The sequence below is a fragment of the Equus caballus genome, chromosome 1 (genome assembly GCF_041296265.1).
Source record: "Equus caballus isolate H_3958 breed thoroughbred chromosome 1, TB-T2T, whole genome shotgun sequence".
In the NCBI taxonomy this organism is placed as follows: Eukaryota; Metazoa; Chordata; class Mammalia; order Perissodactyla; family Equidae; genus Equus; species Equus caballus.
This window is the reverse complement of record NC_091684.1, coordinates 198,379,856-198,390,057: the sequence shown is the minus strand read 5'-3', so window position 1 is coordinate 198,390,057 and position 10,202 is coordinate 198,379,856. Positions and strand designations below refer to the sequence as shown.

General features: G+C 47.4%; 1 long non-coding RNA gene across 1 annotated transcript; it reads right to left on the bottom strand.

Moving 5' to 3' along the window:
* Positions 1-3,848: 3,848 nt before the first annotated feature.
* Positions 3,849-9,403, bottom strand: LOC111769363 (uncharacterized). Its single transcript, XR_002802348.2, has 3 exons — positions 8,789-9,403; positions 8,023-8,163; positions 3,849-6,633 (listed from the first exon to the last, which is right to left on the bottom strand). It is a non-coding gene; the product is annotated as an uncharacterized lncRNA (long non-coding RNA).
* Positions 9,404-10,202: the final 799 nt, after the last annotated feature.

The following is a 10,202-nucleotide window of genomic DNA, read 5'->3' as shown; positions in this document are numbered from 1 at the left end:
TTTGTTAGAAAAGCACTTTGTGTGAATCTGAGTTCGTGAGGGACAGTGACCACGTCTTCTTCAACACTGTTCCATGAGCCCATGGTGCCCTATAAGCTGCTCCATACACCTGTGCACAAACCAGCCACAAAGCCCTATGCACGCTCCTTCAACACCTCGTATCCATCACACTCCTCAGCTCCATCTGTCCTTCCAGTGACACGTATGGCGTGAAAGACGTGTTATCCACTGGGATCAGACAGTGGTCTGGGAACAGAGGGAGCTAGGTCCTCTCTCCAGTTTCTGGAATAGATTGATATTATGTCCACGTATTTGAGTATTTTAGATACTCCATAGAAGGGGAATCACTCGCCCTTCTGTGGCTGGAATATTTCACTTAGCACAATGTCCCCAAGCTTCATCCATGTTTCCGCATATTGCAAAATTTACTTCTTTTGTAAGGCCGAACAATATTTCATTATGTGTACATAGCGTATTTTCTTTATCTGCTCATCTGTGGATGGACATTTAGGTTACTTCCGTGTCTTGGCTGTTGTGAATAGCGGTGCGTGAACACAGGGGGGCGCTGAAGCATCAAAGAGTAGAATGGCCATTGCCAGACGCTGGGGGAGGGGGAGTGAGCGCTGATTAATGGGCATGAAGTTTCAGTTAAGCAAGATGAGTAAGCTCTAGAGATCTGCCGTACAGCATTGTACTTGTAGTTAACGATACTGTTAGACACTTAAAAATTTTCCACTCCGGTAGAGCTCATGTCAAGTGTTCTTACCACAATAAAATAAAATTTTTAAAGAAAACAAAATATTTTATGGCCAGGTCCTGGAGAAATTCTGATAGGGACCTGGTCTCCATGCAACCTGGCCCTTGGCCTTGGCCCTCTCGAGGCTCACCAAGCTGGTGTAAAGAGCTCTCTTCTCTAGGCTGTCTCTCCCATCTAGTGTCCTGGAGGATGGAGAACAAAGCCAGCTCCAGGCAAATTTCCACGAGGGGCCTCTTTGGCACCCTCTCGCCATCCTTTCTGTGTCCATCACTTCTCACCAGGAACACACTTTCCAAAGTCCTGGAAGCTTCCAGCACTAACACACTCTGTGCCTCAGGAGCCATGCTCAGCTCAGCCTCTTTTCCATTTTCCTTATTAATTGCATCTCCCAGCCTTCAATCTCCAGGTTATTGCTGAATCAGGGTAATAATCTCTAATCCAGTTTCTTACAACTTCCCACGAAGATATCCATATAAGCTTGTTAAAATATAAAATTTTCAATGTTACAAATCCTATCAACCATTTGACAGTGCCTAAAAAGAATGGAGACCAAGGTCAGCATGAAAGGGGCTGGACCGTGAAACATAACTGTAGTCAAGATGCCAAGGGAACTTATTGAAAGAAACAGGCTCCACCCTCTGGGACAGAGAAACGTGGTGACCTGGGAAGGGAATGGGTGTCCATTCAGGCCCGACCCTCCCAGTACACCCCACAGCCGGAGGCAGAGGGACGCTCTGCTGTGGAGATGATGCTGGCACAGGAGGGCTGAGGCGGGAAGATCTTCAGAGGCCATCCATGCTCAGAGTACTTTGCTGATATTCTTGAAGACAAAAGTTATCTTTTCTTTTTTAGTTAAGCAGAACAAAAGGAAAGGAGTTAGGATCAGGATGGCTAGAAGGATAAAGCTTTTTTTTTTTTTTTTTTTTGAGGAAGATTAGCCCTGATCTAACTGCTGCCAATCCTCCTCTTTTTGCTGAGGAAGACTGGCCCTGAGCTAACATCCATGCCCATCTTCCTCTACTTTGTATGTGGGATGCCTACCACAGCATGGTGTGCCAAGCGGTGCCATGTCTGCACCCTGGATCTGAACCAGCGAACCCTGGGCTGCTGAAGCAGAATGTGGGCACTTAACCACTGTGCCACCAGGCCGGCCCCCGGATAAAGATTTTTAAAACTGCAGCCATTGCTACATTAAGAATACTGTAGACAACTGCTTTGGGGGAAAACTATTTTTTCCCCTTTTTTGTTAAAATGCTTTAATGAGAACTCTGATCACGCACAAGGAAAGCCCCAGCCCAGCCCAGCAGGGACGCCTAGGAGAAGGTGGGCTAAATTGCTCCGGGCCGTGATGTGCGTGTCTTGTCTCTCAGATGGGGCTTGGGGAGGGGGTGGGTGGGTTGGTTGGTTGGTTTCATTTTAAGGGATTATTTTTTTCCTCCTGGCAGCCCAGAGGTTGAAGTAGGGCTCCCTAGGGAAAGAGGAGATGGAAAAAGCCGCTCTAATCTAAAAGGGTGGTCTCCAGGAACATGGAGCCAGAACAGGATCCAAAGGAAGAGTCTGCTGGTCAGGAAGCCCCTCGACAGTGTTTGGTGGGCGTTGGGCACAGTGATGTCGGATATCCGGTTTCAAGATATTCCCAGTGTCGTGAGGTCATTCTCTTCTGTCACCACCCTCCCTGCCGAACGTTCAGAGGAGCTTCCTTACCTACACAAACCAGGGCCAGTTTGACGTGAGAAGTGCCTCCATGCTCGGGACTAAGTGGTTTGGGGACGGCAGAGGAAAGCAAAACGCCCAGGATTGAACAAGAATGAGCCAGCGCCGAAGGAACACATTTCTTCTAACGCACATAGCGCTCTCAGTAAGGAGAACTCTACAATCAAAAATGTCTCCATTTTACTATATATTTGTACTGATTTTTAAGTTTTCTTCTGTGTCCTGTATTGACTCTTTTTCTTTTGTGTGTCAATTCTGTGTATTGAATCCATGCCTGTCATTCTGTTGGTTTTCCTTAAACGTTGGGCTGTATTTGTGTTGAGGGTATACTGAATTCTGTGGGTAGTTGCATTATTTTCATACCAGTGAGACTGTTCTGCAGTGGAATTGTCCAAGGCAGCGGAGGATGTGGACTAAACAGGAACTGTTCCTCATGTACCGTCTCCCCGACGCTCCTGTGGCTGTAAGTCACCTGGGACATTATACCATTTCTCTTGCTCAGATCTCCACTCTTGGCACATTGCATTTGAGGAGCCCCACCCAAAGAGCTATATTCCCAGCTTTATCCTAAGGGCCATGGTGAATGTAGAGGAAATGACTCATCGGGTAAGCTAATTTCCCAGTGGGTCACGGCGTCAGGGGTCCCCCAAGATCAGCCTCCTGTTCAGTGATTTGCTAGGAGGACTCATGGACTGAGAGACAGTTAGACTACAGGTACGGTCTACTGCAGCGAAAGGACACAACGCAGATCAGTGAAGGAAAAACATGCAGGCAGGCTTCCAGAGTCTTCTCCCAGCAGAGTCGCATGGTTGGGCCTAACTCCTCCAACAACAGGTGGCAGCACCTGCACAGTGCTGTCTACCAGGGAGCTCATTAGACTCCGCATCCAAGGTTTATATCGGAGGCTGGCCATGTAGGGACCCTCTGCACAGCAGGTGTCAAAGCTCCAGGCTCCCAGGAGGAGAGCAGGCGTTCCACGTAAACATATTGTTTGTGCAAACAGTCTAGGCACAGTGAGCCACCCTATTAGGTAGAGAATGGTGGGAAAACTCCCCAAATCCACGTTCCCAGATGCTGGCCAAGGGCCGACCTTGCAAGCAGGCCTTTCTAAGAACAACTGTCTCAGGGCTGCCGTGTGAACTCTGGTCTGCATTCTCCGAGAAGCCACTCTCCGCAGGCCACCACCTCTGATCTTGGCCTTGTTCTGGATTCTGTTGGGTCAGCTCACATCTTGGAGAGCCTGTAAGAGATTGCAGGATCTCTCGTTCTATCCAGTTTTGCCATCAGTATATAAGAAATTCTCAAAAATATATGTGTTGAATACATGAGCTATGGAAAAAAAATGAGTAATTTAGAACTGAAAGAAAATATCCCAAAATATTAACAAAGGGTGATGCTATTGCATGTGATTTTTATTTGCTATATTTTTATATGCCTTCCAAATTTTCTAGAATAAACACATGCTCCTTTTGTAAGTTGAAAACAAGTAGAACTAGATGTTGGTTTCCAGCAAATCTAGGGCCGGTCCTGTAGCTCAGATACAGAATCTGCAGAGCTGAGCCACGGTCTGCAGGATAACTCTGACTCCAGGGCTGATTTTGGCCACAGAGACTCTGGGTAGGCCCACCTCAAAACCGTTTGTCTCCTGAGACCCAGACTTGGTGCTGTTTGCTTCCATTCAGTCTTTATAGCTTAAACTCATGAAACAGGGTGGTTGGGACTTAAAACAGACGTCAACTGATTAACTAAAAATAAAGAATGAGAGGACCCAGGGATGTTTCGCAGCCGCTGTGTCTGTAGGTACACACTACAGACAGTGAGGGCTGCAATCAACTGCAGCCGTCTCCACTGATGGACAGCAATGATTTTTTTTAAAATTTTAATTACTTTCCCAAGCATAGCTTCTTAGGGTTGATATTAAAAATTTGCCTGTAGGAGGAGGTATCCTAAAAATATTCTAGGTAGCGGTGGAAAACTATCCTGAATGTTTTTAAATTTGGCATGAGCAATGCAACAGTTTATATTGTTACCACTCATTATAACTTATGATAACTAATGAGGCCTCAGTATTGTTAAACACCAAAATTATCAGTACCCAGCTACTCTAAGGAATGCCAACGCTTTCTTCCTGGCCTCCTAGTCAAATTTACTTTCTTCGTCTCCTCAATCCCTTTACCTCAAGAGAACCATACATCTATAGTCAAACTACGTTTTCCACATGGGGAAGAAAAACATGGCATTAAAACTTATATATTAGGGGCCGGCCCAGTGGCACAGTGGTTAAGTTCACACGTTCCACTTTGGCGGCGGGGGGGTTCGCCAGTTCAGATCCCAGGTACGGACATAGCACCGCTTGTCAAGCCATGCTGTGGTGGGCGTCCCACATATAAAGCAGAGGAAGATGGGCACGGATGTTAGTTCAGGGCCAGTCTTCCTCAGCAAAAAAGAGGAGGATTGGTGGCAGATGTTAGCTCAGGGCTAATCTTCCTCAAAAATAAATAAATAAATAATAAATTGAAAAACTTGCGTATTAGATCTAACAATTACATTCCCAACAGAAATGAGGGCACGTGATGTGCAGTAAAAACGTACCAATATTTTTATGGCAGCTTTGTTCATAATAACCAAAAACTGGATACAGTCTAAATGTCCATCACCAGTAAAATGGATAAATAAAATCGTGCTACATTCATATAATAGAATACTATACAACAATGAAGACCTAGAAATTTGGCAAGAACATAAATGAAACTTACAGACATAATGCTCTGTTAAAAAGTCAGACAAAATAGAGATGTACTATAGAATTAATTCCACTTACAAAGTTTAAAAGAGGCAAAAGTAATATTGGAATATCAGAAACCAGGGTCACGATTACCCTTAGGGAGGGAGAGTGGAAGGGGCACAAGAGAGGGCTCTGAGCTGCTCCTAATGTTCCTAGCTCAGTCTAGGTGGGGTTTGCACGAGTTATTGATTTGTAAAAATTCGTTGTGATACAACCTAAGATTTATATTCCTGTCTGTAAGTGTGTTTTACTGCTATAAAAATATTACCCAAAATGGGGATTTTGCAAAGAGCCTACGCATCAAAAGAGAGACATAGTTATTAAGGTTCTTTTAGTAAGTGTTCAATAACTCTAGGAACTGGCTAATAGCATATACGTAATGCTTATTTCTCCAGGTCTTAGGAGCCTTTGAGGACGTCTCATTAACTCCAATACAAATGTCACTGGTTCTTGCTCCCCTTGCCTTGGCAAACGTCCAGCCCCTGCACTCCAAGTCCCATATCTCTGGGGGTCTCCAGAAGGTGTCTCCACTCTCCCAGTCCTGCCGGCTACGCCTCCACCCACTGAGCACAGCCGTTCCTGCACACCCTCCTCTGGGCTGAAGTGTCAGGGAATGACTCACCTGTTCACAGGGAAAGTAAAACAGTGTTTCCGGGGTCTGAGTATTTTTTATAAAGCTTAGTGAGAAAGCTCTTTCTGTTTTTACTGACAGCCCTCTATGTACCCATGGAACACATGCCTCCAGGAGGCCAGACCGGGGAACAGGAACAGGAAACTGCTCCAACGCGAGCAGACTTACTGATGATGCTTCTTCCAGGCTCAAGCTGATCACCAGATTCCTTCCACCCTCAGGGCGAAGTCTCACCCAGGAGTCTCCTCAGCCTCCAGCAGCCGCCCACGGCTTGCTAGACGTGCCCAGATATACCAAAGCCCCCAAGAGCACGGATGACTGCAGCCTCCCCCAGGCACACTGACGTCACTCAGGCCTGTCTCACCAGTTCACAGACATGTCCAGACAGGCTTGAAACCTCATGATGGACCCCAGATAGACCAGGGTGGAGACCCTCTGCTCTATCCAATCCTGGAAACTCGGATGGTTGACTGGGAAGACCAAGCCACCAGCACACCCACCTCTGCACATGTGCTGAATCAGCATAAGGATGTTAAGACCCCAGGCTTTTTTTGCTTTTGAGATTACTTCAGCGTTCTTATGAGAATAAATTATTTCTTTAGATTTCAATGTATTACATCTAAGATTACGAAAGAGAGAAAGTGCCATCTACTTTATGTTCTGGCTAGAGTGATGAAAATAATCCGTTTTGATTTATCTTCTTCAGAATAGGAGTAATTTTTTCAGAGTGTTTTGGTGCATAAAGATCTGGAACAAAGAAAGAGAAAGAAAGCCATTGTTAAAATTGCCATCACATCCTTCGCTGAACCACTGGGTGGCCTGAGTTTCAGCGGCGAATTCCTCCACCTGCCGGTGTGAGCCTGTCTCTGCAGTTCTCACGCTGGATCTTTTCCTCAAAAATAGAGAAGACGATTCACCATGGAATTATGAGTGGAGTGAAGCTTCGTGTTTTCATCTTAAACTGGAAATGTATTATGATTCAATGACTAAGATACTGTCACTCAAGAGGGCGGAGGAGGAGACAGAACTTCCAGGAAGAAAGAGAAATGGGTATTGTTGTGTGGCTCCAAGACAAACACAAGATGCTCTTTCCTTCCTGTGAACTCAGATGGCACTTAGGGTCTGGGCCAGTCAGTTTTCCTTTAGCAGATGCTGCCTTGTATTTTCATATGAGTGTGCTGCCTCAGCCTAGTTTAAAAGTTCTTAGGAAGGCAGAGACTATGGCCTATATTTTTGTACATTAAGAGTGAGCACAGTACATGGCATACAGTGGGTGATCATTCAATTCTTGTTTTGTTGACTTTCCAAGGTGGCCAATATTTCCAGGTCCTTCTTTCACCAGAGACATGAACACAGGGGAGTCCTGGGGTCATTGGTGTAAGAAGGCCACTCCCAAAATAAGTTTGTGGACTGATACTTAAGTATAAAGGGGGAGGGGCAGCTACAGAGAGGGAGTCAGTTCCCAGGAAATGGGGGACAGTGTGCCTGGCACAGTGACTGTGCTTCACTGGTGCGCCCCGAGTGCTCGGCATGATGCTGGACACAAAGGAGGTGAACAAATATTTTCTAATACACCAGTGAATTAGAAACACTGAATGTGAAAAACAGAGATTATCCTCTGCAAAACTATGCTTAATGAACCATAATCCACCTAAGACAAGAAGAAACACAAAAGAACGGCCCTGTGTTTGTGCACGAGACCAGCTTTCAATAGGTCACCCCGACGCCCATGCTCCATCCTGGAAAATACTAAGTGGAAAGAAGCTATTTTTCTGTATTATGTGTTTTAAGCCAGTGTTACCCCTCAGTGTCTCAGTACCTTATCGGTTAGAGCTTCAGAGGTGGGTAATTAGACAGCTCAGAAAGCTTACGGTAAAGATCTGGCATTTGAGAACATGGTGTTGGTCATTCCTTAGGTTTACGCCCTAAGTGAACAAAATTCTAAAAATCAATAATATTAGTATAGGAGCCTGTATGATTTATAGGGTTAATGCCTGCAGTTAATGAATTGGATGCAAAGGGCAAGTCAGAATGTGAGTCCCTGAGGGTCTGCGTGACAAAGACCCTGAGATGGGGACCGGAGGCCAAGTCCAGGGCTGGCTGCATTGTCATTATCTGTGGAAACCTTGTGCTTACCACATTTCTCACTTCCCTTCCTCTGTCAGGGTGTGTTCATATCTCTTTGCAAAATTCTCCCAGAATGAATCTCCTCATTCATGCCCATAATGAGTCAAAGGCTTCTTCTGAAACATGCGTCTGGCTGCGTGAGTAATAACACTGGAGAGAAAAGTGAACAAAAGGAGAACATAAACCGAGGTGTGCAAGAAATGTGGCTTTATTTTCTTATGTCAGCTTAATTTCTCACTTGAACCCTCATTCCTCCAGGAAGGGAAACATGTGAGCTCGGTCACTTAGTCCATGTAACCGGGGCGGGGTAGGGAGGGGAGCCTCAGGCTTCGACACCTCCCTTGGGCGTTCTCAGAGCCAGCCTTGAGCGGAAGGCTGCCCCAGCCTCCCCGGACAAGGAGTTCTTGTGACCAGGGCTAAGCCCTCACTGCAGAGAGCCTCCGGGCAGCCACTTCCGCCCTGGGGCCCTCCCTGGATCTTCTGAGGAAGCAGAGTGGTGTCCCGGCTGCGCTCAGATGATCCACAGCCCACCTGGGGTTTGTGCTGCCTCCCCAGGAAGCAGACACCCCATCTGAGACCAGGGACATCCCTGCTCCCCACGCTGTGCGTCCCCTCCCACTCCTGCCCCAGCCTCCGCAGCCTGGGGTCCTAGAGTCTCTCAAGTGTTAACACAGGCCAGCCACCCAAACCAGGAAGGCCCCTATATCCCTCCCCGAGATTATAAACACAAGGGCTGGAGAAAAGTGAAACATTGGCTAATATCTAAAATACCAACCCAGCACAAAAGGTGACATCTCAAGGACGCTTTCAACACTTCCTCACTCTTCTCCACTCACACCTTTTGGAGCTTAGCCATCTTGTGGAGTGAACAGGACACAGAGCATCATCCTTACTTTGCAGAAGCTGAAACCGAGGCACTGAGTGACTCTCCAGTCTGGGCACGTTCCACAACAGGCACGTCAAAAGCAGCACAGATTTGAGGGGGAAGACGGTTGTCAGTTAAATATTTCCAGCTTTTTAGGAACTCCCTCTGGACCACACCTAACAAGCCAAACCACCGTATTAATGAACAAATCAAACACGACAGAACCTGAAGGCGCCAGGAACACCCGCTTGCTTCAAGACAGTCAAATATATTTGGATAACAAGCAAATGGTCACAGTCGCAGCCGGTCACGGAGATGGCCATATGGTCAGCGTGCTGTCTGCAGATTCTGGGGGCACTCAATGGAGCTCGGCCATCTCACTAATTATTTAACACAGCAGAGCCCAGCTAGTAACCTTGGTTGACAGATTCATACACAAATATACTGAGTGAAATGTCCTTAAATTCACTCAGCGGGCACAAAGCTCAGCTCAGCTCTCATGCCACCCACGCCCAGAGAGCCAATGACCTGCCGTGGGGCCACTTGGGACCTCTGGCCTTTCCCTGGATTTCAGATCTGAGTAGAAGTAGGTCGAAAGGGCAGAGGACAGTACAAAACAAACCAAGTGGACGGGGTGAGCCAGTCAGCCAAGGTGCAGGCAGGGTTCAGGGTCACCCACCAGATCCCAAACCCTGTTTCAGAGGAGCCATCTGCCAAGGGTTGAAAACCTCTTCAGCCACTAACTTGTCAGTGATCTTGCACAAGCTGCTTAACTTCTCTGAGCCTCGGTTTCTTCATCTGTAAAATGGGAAGAGAAACAGAACTTGCCTCACAGAGCTGGTGAGGGGAGTAAATGAGGGAAAGTCCATCACGAGCCTGGCCAGAGCCCAGGGGAAATGCTGGTTGTGGTTTCCATGAATCCGAAGGTGCCCACACAACAAGCCTCCACTGCAACGCCTGGCTGTTAACCAACACCTGTTTACCGAGTACCTTTCTGTGGCGGCCACCAGGATGGGCCTCCCAGCGCTCCAACTGCAGGGGCACAACGGAGCAAGGGCCGGGGACACCCTGCCTATGTTTGTGCTGAGGCCACCCCCCCAGGGGTGTTCCATCAGTGACTCAAATAGCATGGGGACACCTCTGACAGTGGACTTTGGCTCCAGAGCTGCCCGGTGGCCCTGCCAGATCTTCTGGGGACTGCAGGGCGGTCTACAATGCTCCCTCCGTTCCTCCCTCCGTCTCTCCTTCCCTGGGGTCAGGCACACTTTGGTCAGACGCTCCCAGGGTAACCTGGCTCCCTCCCCATCTTCTCTCCCTCAGGCGT